General features: G+C 43.3%; 1 protein-coding gene across 1 annotated transcript in view; it reads left to right on the plus strand.

Moving 5' to 3' along the window:
- LOC308051486 (zinc finger SWIM domain-containing protein 6-like) overlaps nucleotides 1–17,904 on the plus strand; it is a 200,057-nt gene that overhangs the window by 57,928 nt on the left and 124,225 nt on the right. The window lies entirely within an intron of this gene.

The following is a 17,904-nucleotide window of genomic DNA, read 5'->3' on the forward strand; positions in this document are numbered from 1 at the left end:
GCTTCCACCATCTCTGCCAGAGAAGCAGTTTTTCCCAAGCCAGCTAATATCTGTTGGCATTGGGTGTTTGCATTCATCATGGCCAAATCTTTCCCCACAGCAGCTTTTGCCTCTGGAGTCAGGTTAGGAGAAGCATCTATAGCTTCTTTTAAATGGTCCACAAACTTTGTATATGGTTCCCCAGGATCCTGCTTTATTGTAGAATAGGGTGGCACAGGGTTACCTATATTGGGTAATTCTTTCACTGCTGCCAGAGCAAGCCCCTGCGTTTGCTGCAAAATCCTTGGATGAAGCGCTGCCTGAGTGGCATCATCCGCATATTGTCCACGACCCAGTAATTGGTCCATGCTGGCTAATCGCAATGGATCATCAGCTGGTAAATGAACATTTTCTAATATTGCCAATTCCACCTTCCCCTGCCACTTGTCCAAGAACAGCAAATACCCTGTTGGGGGAAGCAATAACTCCATCAATGCCCTAATATCTGTTGGAGTTAGTACTTGCCCCTTGAAAAATGAATCGATTAGCTGCATCACATGCTTATTATCCATACCATATTGCATAAGTGCACTTTGCAATTGCTTAACCGTTTTCCAATCAAAGGGCGACCACTGCCTTTGTCCTCTGTTATCTATGTGCACTGGCATTGCTGTAATACTGCCAGGTAACATAATCCCTTCAATGGCTGCATCTCTGATTACCCCTTGCCAGCATTGCCCTGCATTATAAGAATGATCTCGAGGAATATCTCTACCCTGATGCACAGGGGCAGCACCCAAATTATCATTACTATAATTGCTATACAATTCCCTCGTGTTTCCCTGTGGATCAGTAAGTCGACGCATATTTGCAAAACGATCTGCTAACTCAGTCTCCAGCCCTTTTCCATATCGCGCTCTCAAATATTCATCTGCTTCTCTTACAGACCACATCCCATCCTCAACACATTGTCTTGCCCATTTTTGTATTCGCTCCTTTTTAATACGGAGCTCCTCAGGAGTGAGGTCTAATTCCGCCCCCTCCCGTTCCTGTTTTCCCCGTTTTTCACATTCCCTGCCAATTGCCTCCAACCCGTCCTTAATTGCATCTGACACCTTTTTATATGCTATTAACCGCGAAATTTTACTGTTACCGCCATCTAGTCGTTTCATAGCGTTTAGAACTTCTTGCATCTGGCTCTCCTGCCGTCTCAGTAAGTCCTTTAGGCTCTGCACGTGGCTCTCCTCCTGAAGTCAGGGCGATTCTGCGGCGCTCCATCCTGCTGCTCCATCGGATCCTCCGGCAAAGGCACGTCAGCTGGATTCACTTGTCCTGGGTTGTTGAAACTTGCTGGTTGCTGCCATTCGTTGTCAGAGGCAGGCAATGGCTCAAAAGGTGCAGAGGGTATAATTTGCTCTCCGCTCCAGAACTCTAGATTTGATACGGGACATACCAGCGGTATTGATTTTTCGGAGTTCTCAGAGAGGGGGCAGCTCGTGGCGGGCGGCTCCGGGGGGACGGCACACAGCTCCGGCTCCTCTGAGACTTCCTGCATCAGCTGCCTGACCTCCCGCCAGGGTCCGGCGAGGTCGCAAGCCTCGCGGCTCCCCCTTGTGACCGCTTCCCATAGTTCAGTCCCTATGTTCTCCCATGTACCGGGAGAAAAAAATTCGTCCGTCGATCGGACACACCCCTTCTGCTGGGCGAAACGGAGCAGACGCTTTAACACGTCTTTTTCAAAATACCTTCCTGTTCGTGCAGCCAGCTGCAGAATACTTTTTCACTATTATTTTTTCTTCCGCGGATGCCGCGTTTCCTATGCCACCTGCTTCCCCGTAGGCCTACTTTCTGCTTTTCTTCGAGCACATGGCTAATCCTCACCTTCCAGGTGGCTTTTTGCCTTGCATCTTCACTTCCGGCGATTTTGCTTCGATACGAAGTATTACGTCGGGGTCACCAAAATGTTGCTTTTTCCATGCAAGAGACAGAACCTGACACACCAGTGTGATGTTCATGGAGTTCGCTTTATTGTTGGACCGGGCTGGCTTTATAGCAAAGCTGCCCTGTCCACGTGCCTTGCAACAATGTGATTGGTTGTAACTCGTTATACAATAACGTGATAGGCTGCATGTACTGTCCATGCGCTCTGCATGCGTGTATCCGGCGATTGCTCATTCGTTGTTACCTTGTAATGGTGCTCCTTCAGTTTCTTTTGTCTCTGGCTTCACCTCTCAGCCAGGCTGGTGACAACCCCATCCCCCCGGGGAGAGGAGGGGCTCTGCCACTACAGCAGAGGATGAGGAAAAGGCTGAGGTACTTAATGCCTTCTTTAGCTTAGTCTTTAATAGTAAGGCCAGTTGTGCTCCAGGTACACAGACCCCTGAGCTGGCAGGCAGGGATGAGGAGCAGAAAGCAGCCCACATAACCCAAGGGGAAATGGTTAGTGACCTGCTACATCACTTAGACAGGCACAAGTCTATGGGGCTGGATGGGATACACCCAAGGGTGCTGAGGGAGCTGACAGAGATGCTCACCAAGCTGCTTTCAATTATTTATCAGCAGCCCTGGCTAACTGGGGAGGTCCCAGTTGGCTGGAGTTTAGCAAATGTGATGCGTATCTACAAGAAGGGTCAGAAGGAGGATCTGGGGAAATACAGGCCTGTAAGTCTGACCTCGGTACTGGGGAAAATGATGGAACAGATCATATTGATTGCCATCATGTGGCACAACTAGGCGATCAGGCCCAGTCAGCATGAATTTATCAAAGGCAGGTCTTGCTTGACCAACCTGATCTCCTTCTATGGCAAGGTGATCTGCTTAGGGGATGAGGGTGTGGATCTTGTCTACCCAGACTTCAGTAAAGCCTTTGACACTTTTTCCCATGGCATTCTCCTGGACAAACTGGCTGCTCTTGGCTTAGATGGGCATACTCTTAGCTGGGTAAAAAAACTGTCTGCATGGCTGATCCCAAAGACTTGGGGTGAATGGAGTTAAATCCAGTTGGCAGCCAGCAGTGTTCCCCAGGGCTCAGTATTGGGGTCAGGTCTCTTTAGTATCTTAATCAGTAGTCTGAATGAGGGATTGAGTGTACCCTCAGTAGGTTTGCAGATGACACCAAGTTGTGTGGGAGTGTTGATCTGCTCAGTGGCAGGAAGGTTTTACAAAGGGATCTGGACAGGCTGGATTATTGGGCTGAGGCCAACTATATGAGGTTTAACAAGGCCAAGTGCTGGGTCCTGCGCTTGGGTCACAGCAACCCTATGCCACGCTACAGGCTTGGGGAAGAGTGGCTAGAAAGCTGCCTGGTCAAAAAGCACCTGGGGATGTTGATCAACAACTTGCTGAATATGAGCCAGCAGTGTGGCCAAGGAGACCAATAGCACCCTGGCTTGTATCAGAACTAGTGTGGCCAGCAGGACTAAGGAAGTGACTGTCCCCTGTACTTAGTTTGCACTGGTGAGGCTGCACCTTGAATACTGTGTTCAGTTATGGGGCCCTCACTACAAGAAAGACATTGAGATGCTGTAGCAAGTTCAGAGAAGGGCAATGAAGCTGGTGAAGGGTCTAGAGGACAAGTTTTATGAGGAGCAGCTGAGGGAGCTGGGGCTGTTTAGCCTTGAGAAAAGGTGACTGAGGGGAGACCTTATCACTCTCTACAACTACCTGAAAGGAGGTTGTAGCAAGGAGGGTGTCAGTTTCTTTTCCCAAGTAACAAGTGATAGGATGAGAGGAAATGGCCTCAAGTTGCACCAGAGGAGGTTTAGATTGGATATTAGGAAAAACATCTTCACAGAAAGGGTTGTGAAGCATTGGAACAGGCTGCCCAGGGAAGTGGTGGAGTCACCATCCCTGGAGGTGTTTAGAAGACATGTAGGTGAGGTTCTTAGGGACATGGTTTTAGAGGTATACTTGACAGTACTAGGTTAACATCTTAAAGGTCTTTTCCAATCAAAACAATTCTGTGTTTCAGTATCAGCCTTACCGACCATATAGGTAAATGGAATATTGTTTCCTTTTTTTTTTTTTTTTTTAATCATTTTATGAGAACTGTTGATTGCAGAGGCTTCCGGGCTGTCTGGGCACTTGCTAAACGGGTCCAGGCAGCTTCTTTGAAGCTGCTCCCTTGGCTTTTCTAATTCAGTTTAAGGTTTTTTTTCACTACCTTTCCTCCTATAACCAATCTTACTGCTTCTAGTCTTCACTAGATTTGTAAAATTCTGGGGCGGTGTTTCTCATCACAGGTGTCTCTGGTCAGTGTGTGCTTATCCCTAAATCTTGTATAAAACAGTTTAATCCTGTTGTAAATTAGAGATACAGGTTGCAGGACTCTGTTCAGAATTTAAGTATAGCTACATAATGGAACTGATTTTCTAAGAATTTTATGAAGGAGGGGGGGGAATAGAAAAAAGGGCTTCTCTTGATCTTTTTTTTCCCTTTTCTCCCACTTCTTATCCTGTAAATTATTTTGCTGATATAGGTAGTGTCAGTATAGTTACCCGTTCCTAATAATAAAGACAAATGAGAGAGCAATCAGTACACTGGAGATAATAAATTTTGGAAATGTTAAAACTTGTTTGTGCAAGGCAAAACTAGTTTGTGAAATTCATTATCAGATGGTATTGGAGTTAAGTCTTAAGTGGAGCTGAAAAAGACCGGATACACTAGTATGGAAAATACTTTTAAAAATCTGATACATGACCTAGTCAGTGGTCAGGGCTTTAGGAGTCAGAAGAGGTGAATTTCTTCTGTACTACTGAGGTGTTGCATGACTTCAGGTGAGTCACTCTGCTTGTGTGAGTGTTGCTTTCTCCTGTCTTGTCCGTTGGAGGTTATTATTAAATTTCCTGACTACCACTGAACAGTGTATACCATAGTGGTGCCTCAGGTTTTGTCTGGGACACCTGGGCAGTAGCAATACAGTAGTCTGACTATAAGGAAGCATTTGGGTTGCCTCTCTGAATCAGACTGGTTTTCCATCTCTCATTCTAGCAATTGCAATCTGGGGTTTCCTCTTAAGCTGTAAAATTACTAAGTCTAGTTAAATGTCACATAGACCATAATGAAACAAGACTTGGGAGCTTTCAAACTACCTAAATATCACTGTGTATCGAATAGAAATCGAGTATGTTGGGTTTGAGCCATGAAAGACTCATTGAAGTTCTGTGTTTCCACAAAGAATAGGCATTGCATAAAGCTTAACATGTTGCCTGCTTCTGAAATTCACTTTCAGAGGTTTAATTTGAACCTGGGGTTGTTCCTACCCAGATGCAATACTCTACACTTGCCCTTGTTATATTTCATTAAATTTCTCCCCACCCAACTCTCCAGCCTGTCCAGGTCTCTGGATGGCAGCACAGCTTCCAGTGTCAGCCACTCCTCCCAGCTTGGTGTCATCAGCAAACTTGCTGATAGTACACTCTATTCCCTTGTCCAAATTGTTGATGAATATATTTAATAATATATTGAATATATTGAATAATATACACTTATTAGAGAGCAGCGTAGGGGAAAGGGACTTGGGGGTCCTGGTGGACAGCAGGATGACCATGAGCCAGCACTGGGCCCTTGTGGCCAGGAAGGCCAATGGCATCCTGGGGTGTATTAGAAGGGGGGTGGTTAGTAGGTCAAGAGAGGTTCTCCTCCCACTCTGCTCTGCCCTGGTGAGACCACACCTGGAATATTGTGTCCAGTTGTGGCCCCTCAGTTCCAGAAGGACAGGGAACTGCTGGAGAGAGTCCAGCGCAGCCACGAAGATGGTGAAGGGAGTGGAACATCTCCCGTGTGAGAAAAGGCTGAGGGAGCTGGGGCTCTGGAGCTTGGAGAAGAGGAGACTGAGGGGTGACCTCATTAACATTTACAGATATATAAAGGGTGAGTGTCACGAGGACGGAGCCAGGCTCTTCTCAGTGACAACCAGTGGTAAGACAAGGGATAATGAGTGCAAACTGGAACACAGGAGGTTCCACTTAAATTTGATAAGAAACTTCTTCCCAGTGAGGGTGGCAGAGCCTGGCCCAGGCTGCCCAGTGAGGTTGTGGAGTCTCCTTCTCTGCAGACATTCAAACCTGCCTGGACACCTTCCTGTGTAACCTCATCTGGGTGTTCCTTTGTAACCTCATCTTGGTGTTCCTGCTCCGGCGGGGGGATTGCACTGGATGAGCTTTGGAGGTCCCTTCCAACCCTTGACATTCTGGGATTCTGTGGTGTAGCGTGTTGTGGTTTTTTTGTGTTTGTTTGTTTTGTTTTGTGGGGTTGTTTTGTTTGGGGTTTTTTGTTTGAGTGTTGTGTGTGGGTTGTTTGTTTGGTTGTTTGGTTGTTTTTTTTGTATTGACTATTTGGATAAATGGGTATTGGTGCAAAATTTGCATTCCCGTCTTGAGTTTTAATAACTAAAGAAGTTTGAAACATGTGTCTTTGCGTTCTTTTCGAGAGGCATTAACTCAAAAGGCAACTTCATATACATCTTGTACAGAAAGTACTTTAGCAAGGACTCTGATTAAGACAACACTTTTTCATCTCCTTTCCCTTGCTTTGTCTATCTTTGGGGACTGTCAACTGAGAGCAGAGTGCTCTCACAGCTGGTGGATAAATTAGGAATAATAAATTAGGCAGCTATTGGATTAGTTAAGAAAATAATACTTAACAGAACTAGTTTTCTGAGTATTATTAGTAGCCAAATATAATTTGTTTTTAAGTGCGGCAAAAGGCATTTCTAGTGATTCGCCTTCTGCAAAAAGTTCTATTCAGAAAGTTTACCAAGTGTCTCTTCTATTCCCCCCCTTTTTTTTTTAAATGTGCCATGGTAAATCAGTACCTTTGTTTTGCAGCTGTTTCTTAATTTTCATGGGGTGGAGATACTCCTGTAGTTTGAAAAAGGCAGAGTTTTTGTGTGTGTGGTGTTTTTTTTATTTGGTTTGTTTGTTTGTTTTGTTTTGTTTTTTTTCTCTGGTTTGGTGAATCAAGAGAATGAAAATATTTCTTTCTTGACAATTGCCTTGATGGGATTTGGATGTACTAGGGGTGGTAAATAAGCAAACTTTCTGTCCCATCTCATTTGCTTCATATAATTTCTTCATCTGTCCTTCCCCAGACACTTGGCAGCTTTTGTTGCAAGTCCGTCTGCCCAGCATCACATATTGTCCTTACACCAGGATGTGAGCCACAGTGGCAGTGAGATTGGTACCCTTTGTCAGGAGATCTTGTGGGATTGCAGGAGTCTCAGCTGAGCAGCAGCAAGGAGGAACTGAATGTTAATCTCTGGGAACCCCACACCAAATGCAGCATGTGGCTCAGAGCTCTTCTGTATGATGTAGACTTAATTGCAGGTGGCTGGCTTGACCCCTGTAACAGTTATTTAAATTTTTCACTTAATGCTTCTAATAACAGTAAAATGACTGTAGCTAAATGAGTGAGTGGAACCTTTTCTTAAACTTACGTTAAAATGACTTTTCAGTCCCTACAGAAAATGTATTAACTTGGAATTCTTGTATCTTTTTTTATTTGAACTGTTTTTGATGCCAACTGTATTCCACTCTCACCTTATTCTGCAAAATATAAACTATCTTCTCTTAATTTTAGGATGTAAATGGTATAGCTCATTGTTTCAAGTGTATCTTTTGTCTGCATCCCAAAATCAAGATACCCATTGGCATGGTTTGGATGCGTCTTCCTGTGCTAGCAGGAGGCCTAGAGTTAGGGAAACACTGAATCCTGCTCAGTTAGAATTTGGTTTAAGAGATTTTGTGTTCTCTTTGTTAACTACTTCTGATGGCTCAAGTATGCAAGATTATTGTCTGTGAAACATGATGTACCCTTGTTCTTAGCCTTGAAACATATTACAGAGCTCTTTTGTACTAGCTGACTAATTCTCATATTTCAGTTTTGTACTTATGTTACAGAGATACTGTAGCAGTACAGGGTGTTTAAAAAATATGGACCCAATTTGAAATCACTATATCTCTGCAACCACAAACTGCCCATGAATGAAACTCTTACCACTTGAAAGGCTGGGGCATAGAGTTTCACATGATTACAGTTTAATGAGGCATCTAGCAGTAAATTTTTGTGTAATTGTAACACATTGCTATTGTGAAATACACTGCTTTGAAATTGAGTCCATCTTTTTGAAACACCCTGTACATTAAGATATAGCATTGTATCAGGTCTGGCTGGGATGGAGTTAATTTTCCTCTTAGTGCTATGTTTTGTATTTGTAGCTAGAAAGGTGTTGAAAACACACCAGTGTTTTGGCTACTGCTGAGCAGTGCTTGCACAGCATCAAGGCTGCCTCTGCAACATTTCCCCCCCCCACCCCCAAAGGACAGTAGGCTGGGGGTGGGCAAGAGCTTGGGAGAGGACATAGCCAGGACAGCTGATCAAAGGGATATTCCATACCATATGTAATCTGCTCAGCAATAAAAGCTAAGAGAAAAGAGGTGTGTGTGGGGGGGCATTCATTATTTGTCTTCCAGAGCAACTGCTACATGTACTGAAGCCCAGGAAGTGGCTGTACATTGCCTGCTGATGAGGAGTGGAGACTAAATATTTTGTTTTCCTTTGTTTCCGTGCATGCCCTTTGCTTTGTTTTTTTTTTTTTTTTTTAAATTAAACTGCCTTTATCTCAACCTCTGAGTTCTTTTTCATCTTATTTTTCTCTCCGCTGTCCTGCTGAGGAAGAAAATGATAGTGTGGCTTGGTGGGCACCTAGCAGCCAGCCAAGGTCAACCCACTACAAGTGTCCTCTGCATTTCTCCAGTGCTTTGAGTTTTTTAATATCTGTAGAACAGACTAGAAGAGTACAGGCTCAATTTTGACCAATTACATGAAATTTTGGGAACTTTTACTCTGGAGACTATTTCAAAATATGCTCTTTGAAGTGACATTTCTTACACAGATCCTTGTAGTCAACATATTATTGTAACGCTAACTGAAATGAAAAATAAGGAAAAGTATTCACAGGTTTTGATGTACTTGATCCTACCTGACTGGAATTACATGGTGGTTTTAATAGGAGTTTATTACAACTTCATTAGATGTAAAATTGATAATGTAAAAGTACAGTATCTGGCTTTTCATGCTGATAACTGCACACACTAAAAAAGTAAAGCCTTTGACACAGTTCCTTACAACATCCTTCTGTCTGCATTGGAGAGATATGGATTTGATGGATGAGGAACCAGCTGGATGGTCACATCCAGAGGGTAGTGGTCAGTGGCTCAGTGTCTGGATGGACACTGGTGACAAGTGATGTCCCTAAGGAGTCTGTATTGGGACCAGTACTGTTTAATATCTTCATCAATGACATGGGCAGTGGGATTGAGCGTACCCTCAGCAAACTTGCGGCTGACACCAAGTTGAGTGGTGCAGTTGAAGTACCTGAGGGATGGGATGCCATCCAGAGGGACCTGGAAAAGCTTGAGAAGTAGGCCCATGTGAACCTCATGAGGTTCAACAAGGCCAAGTACAAGGTCCTGCACCTGGATCAGGGCAACCCCCTGGTATCAATACAGGCTGGGGGATGAAGGGACTGAGAGCAACCCTGTGGAGAAGGAGTTGGGGGTACTGGTGGATAAGAGATTGGACATGAGCCGGCAATGTGTGCTTGCAGCCCAGGAGGCCAATCATATCTTGGGCTGCATTAAAAGGAGCATGGCCAGCAAGTCGAGGAAGGGGATTCTGCCCCTCTGCTCTGGTGACATCCCACCTGGAGTACTGCATCCAGCTCTGGAGCCCTCAGTACAGGAAAGACGTGGACCTGTTGGAGAGGGCCACAAAAATTGCCAGAGGGATGGAAGACCTCTCTTATGAGATAAGGCTGAGAGAGTTGGGGTTGTTCAGCCTGGAGAAGGTGCCAAGGAGACCTTATTGTGGCCTTTCAGTACTTAAAAGAGGCCAATAAGAAAGATGGGGACAGACTTTTTAGTAGGGCCTGTTTAGCAGGGCCTGTTGCGATAGGACAAGGGGTAATGGTTTTGAATTAAAAGAGGGTAGATTCAGGCCAGATGTGAGGAAGAAATTCTTTACAATGAGGGTGGTGAGGCACTGGCACAGGTTGCTCAGAGAGGCTGTAGATGTCCCATTCCTGGAGACATTCACAGCCAGGCTGGATGTGGCTCTGAGCAACCTCATCTGGTTGAAGATGTCCCCGCTTGTTGCAGGGGGGTTGGACTTAGATGACCGTTGAAGGTCCCTTCCAACCCAAACTATTATATTATTCTAATAATTTCTCTGTGTTTGAAATTAACTTCTATGGGTAATTATGTACTAATATTTTTTTTCTTTTCCATGCATCGATGTTTCAACAATTAACATAATAATTACAGGAAAGTGATAAAGCAGCGTTTTCATAAGCAGATATGTGCAGGTTTGTTTTTTTTCTTTGCTTATTGCTCTCTTCCTTCTTTTGGCATAAAGCAATGAGATACTTTTCATGTCAATAGGTGGAAACACAAAGAAAACTTTGCTTTCCCATGTAAGGATCTGTAGTCTGAATTTTTTTGCTGCCTTCAAAATAACAGCTGGTTTTGTACTAGTGAGTTACAATTGTATTGACTACAAACTAATGTCTAGTAACATCTAGGCAGTGCTTTTGCCACTACACTTGATTCAGCATGCACTGTGACAATGTAGTTCATTTCTTGGTGAGCAGTGTCTGTTTAACATACCATGGAGCATCTGAGTTTGTGAGTCTTGCTCTGGCTGAAAGGGCATGTGTGCTATTTGAGCTCTTGTGGATGCTGAGTCTGAAATGTTTTTGACTGTGAAAGAGCATAGAGGTTCTTCTTTTTGACTGAAAGTTTTGGACAATTCTTAATTTTTTTTTACAGTGGGTATGACTTTTTCACCATAAATACAAATTTCCTATTTGAATGGAGCATTACAAAACAATCCCTGGTGAGTTCTGGGTGATTCTTTTTGGCAGGTGAGGATATTTCCCAGGGAGGTGTGTGTGCTACCTTGGGGTCTTCCTTCTGCCCCACCTCTTTGAAACAACTTAGTTGGCATTGGCTGTGGCTTAGTTGTCAGGTGCTGTTGTGCAGGCTGCTGGATCTAATCTGGTGGTGCTATTGTTTGGGAATTACTGCCTAAGATTGGAGTCCTTTTAACCAACAAGACCTGCATGTGGCAGGGAATATTATCTGCAGTTTGTTTTCCTGCCTCCATCTACTGGGAGGAAGAAACAAATGCAACACAGTCAAACAAATTTCAGAGAGCTGGAGAAAGCAAATGGCCAGGTATGAACTTTTGCTCAAACTGTACCTGTTTGGAATAATTTGACTTCAACTGGATGTTTTTTGATTTGCGGGTTTGAGAATGTTTTATAAGCCTGTAAGATTTTCATTGAAATGCAATATTTAGTTTAGGTGATGCTTGTTGTGAAGGGCTGATGAAAACCATAAGTGCTCTCAGAAGAAGGCCTAATGTTTAGATAATTTGGCCCCCAATACTTATGGTTATCTAGTTTAAAAGTACATAGGCTTTATTTCTTTTAAAAACACCAACACTTGTAAATAATTGCATTTGTGTTAGGAGTAGAAACATAGTTTAATAAAACCAGGATTAACAAGACAAGAGGCATTGTGTTAACCATTGCAAGTCAGTACAAAGCACGCTTGGAAGCTGTTGCTGTTAGTGGAGATTTCACATTGTGAGTATTGGAGCTTGTCTATGCAGAGGGGAGAGAGAAATTTGCTTATGATCTGCCAAAAGTATTTATTCAGTAATTAAATGATATTTTTGTCTGACACCATTTTGGCTACCTGTTTAATCTGTGAGGTTTAATTAAAATCTAGTCAGCTTGCGCTGAGGTGAACATAAAATCAATGCCTAGTTTGCTTAAAGAAAAGGTCTGACTATGGTATTTTTGTTTGTTTCCTGGTTTTTGTTTTGTTTGTTTGTGGGGTTTGTTTGTTTTTTGGGTTTTTTGTTTGTTCGTTTGGGGATTTTTTTAGAAAAAAATCATTAGCAAGAAGCCAATAGCCATTTTAAAAATTCATGTCCTCAAACGTTAATTTGATGCTTTGAGGCATAAATGACCTTTCTAACCAGCTCAAACTTGTCAGACAAAGGAATGATAGAAACAAGCTGCTTTATTCTAATATAACAGGCTGCTTTTCAGGAAGAACTTCAAAATAATTTTGCCTCTTCCCAACAACATTGGCCTGTGCTACATTTGAATTTAGATATGTATGTATAATTGTAAAGATAGTGATGGAATCTAGGCAATCTGTGCAAATTGAATCATAGACTAAAGCTCCTGCTCAGGGCAAGTGAATAATGCTTTCATCCATAGCTACCCTAACTGGTGTTACTTAGCACTGGAAAAGCAGTTAGGTGTGGGTCAGAAGCAGAGGGGAGAATTAGAAGGGGATTTCTTGTTGTTACAAAGCTGAAGAGCGGAGGAGGAAGGAAGGAAGGAAGGAAACAAAAGCACCACCACTTCTTGAAACCTTTCATTTAAGTGTTTGGATTGCAGTGCACACCTTGGAGAGTACGTTTAAAAACTAAATATAAATAATTTTTTTTGTAGCTCCTAGGGGTTTCATTGAGACTGGAACTGTGTATAAGTATATGCTGTACAAACAGAAAGAACACATAGTACATCAGTGCTAGCTCTGTCATTACAAGATTTACCAGATAAGGCACACATAAAAGGTTGGTATGGAAGATGTAAGGCAATATCAAAAAAGAATGTCTTTATACAAGGTAATGCATTTTTGCTCCCTTTACCTCTTTCCAAAAAGAAGTTAAACTAAATTGGGTACTTGAATACTATTCTTCCCTGTTAGCTGTGCTTGAAGCATCTCAAATTAATCACTTGAAGCAAGCACCCATGGTAGTAAACTTCTTCTCTAGGACATAAGTAGAGTTAAGGAGTAATAATCTGGTGTTGCAGTTCTTGTATCTTGTCTGTTTTTTCCTATCTGTTTTTTGTCTTGCTCGGTGCTTACTCATTGATCTACATTCAAAAAAGGAATATCCAATCCTGAATTTTTTCAAACTTGAGAAATTTATAAATCCTTTAATTGTTCACTATTTTTTCCACTACTTATCTGTTCAGAGATTTACCTTGCATGTTCTGCTGTATAACCTGTATTGGTTTTCTTTATCTAAAGCACAATCCTTCCATAAGTTTCCTAGGTAGATGGGAGGAGACAGTATTAGTCATTCTCAAATATTCAGCAGCTGAGCAGTATCATAAAATATCAGGATCATGTAATTACTGTTCATTAATATTTGGTTACTTTAATCTTTTATATTGGGGCTTACTTTATTTTAGGGATTAAATATGCAGTATGTTATGAAAATATTTGAGGAAAGCTAATGTGGCTCCTTAGCTTTTCTTCTTAGATGACCTTCTTAAAGCTGTTTTGTATAAAACAGGGTGAAGACAAATAACTTAAAATGTTAGTTTATTTTTTGGCCTAGTAGATTGTTCATGTAGAACCTCTAATGGTAATTTTTCTGACACTTCAGGATCCATTCATGTTGGTATTTTACTTTAGTAGACTTGCTGACTTCCATATATTTGGGTGATTTTCTCACATAATTGTGGTGTGGGGTTTTTGATTGCTTATGAATCAAAAGTATATATGCTTTTTTTTTAAAAAAAAAAAAAAAAAACAACAAACTTTTTGTTTTGATTGCTAGCAAGGGGAAACTGCTCTGATGGCCTGAAATCTTTTATAGAAAGCATTCAAGTCAGCTCAGACTAAAATTTGGCCAGATGCTGTGTACCTGTGTCAGTCATGGTAGGCTAGAGCATATTACTTCTCACAGGGACTGGGGTTATCTGACTCCAGAGAGAGAAACAAATGTAACAGCCTAATTATTGCTTCCAAAAACGCTGAATTCTTTCTAAAACATCAACACGTGAACAAACTGTAGAACACAAAATTCTGCTCTCTGGATGAGAATGAAGAGACCCTTTTCTACTATAGTGTCTGCAAAATCACCCTGCAAAGCTGTTCTGGACTGTAAAGTGCTTTATCAATCTGCAGTCTTCATTTAGATCTAGGAATGAGCTGCGACTGTCAGAAGGAATGCATATGCATGCACCAAACTCGTGGAGAGTTGCTGTATGGGGATATAGCAGAAGATTTGGTGAGGAGATTAGTTAAATGTAAATACGCTCAAGTGACTTGCACCTGTCTGTAGAAAAAGCACATATATCACACTAATTGTTTTACTGAGCTTGTGTGCTTGAGGAGTAGAACCTCTGTGTTAGATAACATAGGCCTATGAGAAACTCTAGACCCTTATCACTATGTCTGAGATTCCTGCTTTGTTGTGAGAAAGAGCGGGAGGCTGCACCTGCCTGAAGCCTTGAGGCGAGCTCAGCAGGCCCAGTGATCTTCCAGCAGGGCTGAACTGACTAGCACCTGCGTCCCTCCTGGTGTCACCTCTGCCTGGGAGCTCAGGTGTGGCTTTGGAGATCCCCCAGTAGAGAGGGAACTAAAATAAAACTTGCTCTTTGCAATGCATTCGTGGCCTCTGGCTCTTCTTGTGACATGCCTGCGTATGTGTACACAGTTGCTAGTGCAAAACTTGGGCCAACAACATATAGCTTAACATACTAATTTAAGTATGAATGATGGCTGTTAGTTAACCTGTAGCTTATTAAGTTTGCAGCTGATTCTGGTAGTTGATCCAAATTGCTGCCAGACTGTATTTTCTTGCACACAAACACGTGCTTTTGCTTTAAATTGGTACAGCTATTTCAAATCATAGAATCATTTCAGTTGGAAGAGACCCTCAGGATCATCGAGTCCAACCATATCCTAACCGAGCTCTAGCACTAAACCACGTCCCTAAGAACCTCATCTAAAAGCCTTTTAAACACCTCCAGGAATGGTGACTCCACCACTTCCCTGGGCAGCCTGTTCCAATGTCTGATAACCCTTTCCGTGAAGAATTTTTCCCTAATAGGCAATCTAAACCTCCCCAGCGTGACTTGAGGCCATTTCCTCTTGTCCTATCACTTGCTACTTGGGAGAAGAGCCCAACACCCTCCATGCTACAACCTCCTTTCAGGTAGTTGTAGACAGCAATAAGGTCTCCCCTCAGCTTCCTTTTCTCCAGGCTAAACAGCCCCAGCTCTCTCAGCCGCTCCTCATAAGACTTGTGCTCCAGGCCCCTCACCAGCTTCGTCACCCTCCTCTGCACTCTCTCTAGTACCTCAATGTCCTTCTTATGATGAGAGGCACAAAACAGAACACAGTATTCAAGGTGTGGCCTCACCAGTGCTGAGTACAGTGGCACAATCACTTCTCTAGTCCTGCTGGCCACACTATTCCTGATACAAACCAAGGTGCTGTTGGTCTCCTTGGCCACCTGGGCACACTGCTGGCTCATATTCAGCCAGCTGTTAATCAACACCCCCAGATCCCTTTCTGCCAGGCAGCTTTCCAGCCACTCTTCCTCAAGCCTGTAGTGTTGCCTGGGGTTGTTGTGACCCAAGTGCTGGACATGGCACTTGGCCTTGTTAAACCTCATACAATTGGCCTCAGCCCAACCATCTAGCTGGTCCAGATCCCTCTGTATGGCCTTCCTACCCTCCAGCAGATCAACACTCCCATCCAATTTGGTGTCATCTGCAAACTAAGGGTGCACTCAATCCCCTCATCCAGATTGTTGATAAAGAGATTAAACAGAAAATGCTCCAGTACTGAGCCCTGGGGAACACCATTCGTGACTGGCTGCCAACTGGATTGTGCTCCTTTCACCACAATGCTTTTGTCCTGGTCCTCTAGCCAATTCTTTATCCATCAAAGAGTACACCTATCCAGGCCATGAGCTGCAGCTTCTCCAAGAGAATGCTGTGGGATACATTGTCAAAGGCTTTACTGAAGTCTAAGTACATATCATCCACAGCCTTTCCCTCATCTACTAGGTGGGTCACCTTGTCAGGTTGGTCAAGCAGGACCTGCCTTTCATAAACCCATGTTGCCTGAGCCCGATCACTTGGTTTTCTTGTATGTGCCATGTGATGTCACTCAGGATGATCTGCCCCATGACCTTCCCCGGCACCGAGGTTAGATTGACAGGTCTGTAGTTTCCCGGATCTTCCTTCCGGCCTTTTTTGTAGGTGGGTGTCATGTTGGCCAACTTCCAGTCAACTGGGACCTCCCCAGTTAGCTAGTTAGTTGATAGATAATGGAAAGTGGCTTAGTGATCACCTCTGCCAGCTCCCTCGGCACCCTTGGGTGTATCCCATCTGGCCCCATAGACTTGTGGGTGTCCAAGTGGTGTAGCAGGTCACTAACCATTTCTCCTTGGATTATTGGGGCTTCATTCTGCTCCCCATCCCTGTCTTCTGGCTCAGGGGGCTGAGTACCTGGAGCGCAACTTTTCTGACTATTAAAGACTGAGGCAAAGAAGGCATTTAGTACCTCAGCCTTTCCCTCATCTTCTGTCACTATGTTTTCCTCTGTACCTATCAGGGGATGGAGATTCTCCTAAGCCCTCCTCTTGCTGCTAATGTATTTATAGAAACATTTCTTGTTGCCTTTTACAGCAGTGGCCAGGCCCAGCTCTAGTTGGGCTTTGACCCTTCTGATTTTCTTCTTGCATAGCCTCACAGAATTCTTGTATTCATCTTGAGTGGCCTGCTCCTCCTTCCAAAGGCTATAAATTCTCTTTTTATTCCTAAGTTCCAGCTTCAGCTCTCTATTCAGCCAGGCCAGCTTTCTTCCCTGCCAGCTCACCTTCTGGCACACAGGGACAGCCTGCTCCTGTGCCTCTAAGATTTCCTTCATGAAGTGAGACCAGCCCTCCTGGATTCCTTTGTCTTTCAGGACTGCCTCCCAAGGGACTCTGTCAACCAGGCTTCTTAACAGGTCAAAGTCTGCCCTTCTGAAGTCCGAAGTAGCAGTTCTGCTGACCGTCCTTCTAACTTCTCCAAGGATAGTAAACTCAAGCATTTCATGATCACTATACCCAAGGTGACCTCCAACTGACACATTGCCCATGAGCCCTTCTCTATTTACAAACAACACATTCAGTGGGGCTTCTTCCCTGGTAGGCTCACTAACCAGCTGTGTTAGGAAGTTGTTTTCCTTGCACTCCAGGAGCCTCCTAGACTGCTTCTTTTCTGCTGTGTTGTATTTCCAGCAGACATCTGTTAGTCCCCCATAAGAACAAGGGCTAGCAATCAGGAGACTTCTCCCATCTGCCTGCAAAATATTTCATCTGCCTCTTCATCCTGATTGGGTGGTCTGTAACAGCCCCCCACCAGGATGTCCACCTTGTTGCCTCAAATCTAGTTGGGCATGTTTTAAGCAGCTGCTAGATTCTTTTATATTTGGCTATTTGAGTATTGAAATGGATAGGTATGTGGATAGAGCTTTAGGCAAGGTTTTAAGGACAGTAGAGCTTTTAAAAAAATGCTGCCATAATTACACTATCACTGGCTTTTATCTAGCCAAGGATATGTGCTCTCTGAGGCCACAAACTTTTTTAAAGATCAGAATTCCTCTGTGCTGTACACCTATAAGATATCTATGCAGTAAGCTGCTGAAAATACTTCTTCACCTGTTTGGCCTTGAGTGTTTTGTGCTGCCATGACAACTCAGTCACAAATAGCTTTGGATTTGTGGTTTCCAATCCTGATTAATACAGTGTACTGTAATTAGGAATAGGAAAAATCCCCACAGGCTCTTTTCCAATTTAAATATTCCTACTGCTCCCAAGACTTCCCTATCTTTTGTTGTGCATTGTTTCAGATTAGTCATAATTGATATATTTATTTTGTTTAGTGTGGCCAGGACACTGGGAAGAGTCTCTGGAATTTATCAGAGCTTTCAGCTTGGTTTTGGGGTCTCTTTGAGAGGGTTGTATGACTTAATACGTACCCTAAGAACTGAGGTACTAGCACAACAGCATTTCAGTGTCCTACTTTTAATAGTGCCAGTGCTCATCCAGAAA

Source organism: Nesoenas mayeri, assembly GCF_963082525.1.
Source record: "Nesoenas mayeri genome assembly, contig: SUPER_W_unloc_1, whole genome shotgun sequence".
NCBI lineage: Eukaryota > Metazoa > Chordata > Aves > Columbiformes > Columbidae > Nesoenas > Nesoenas mayeri.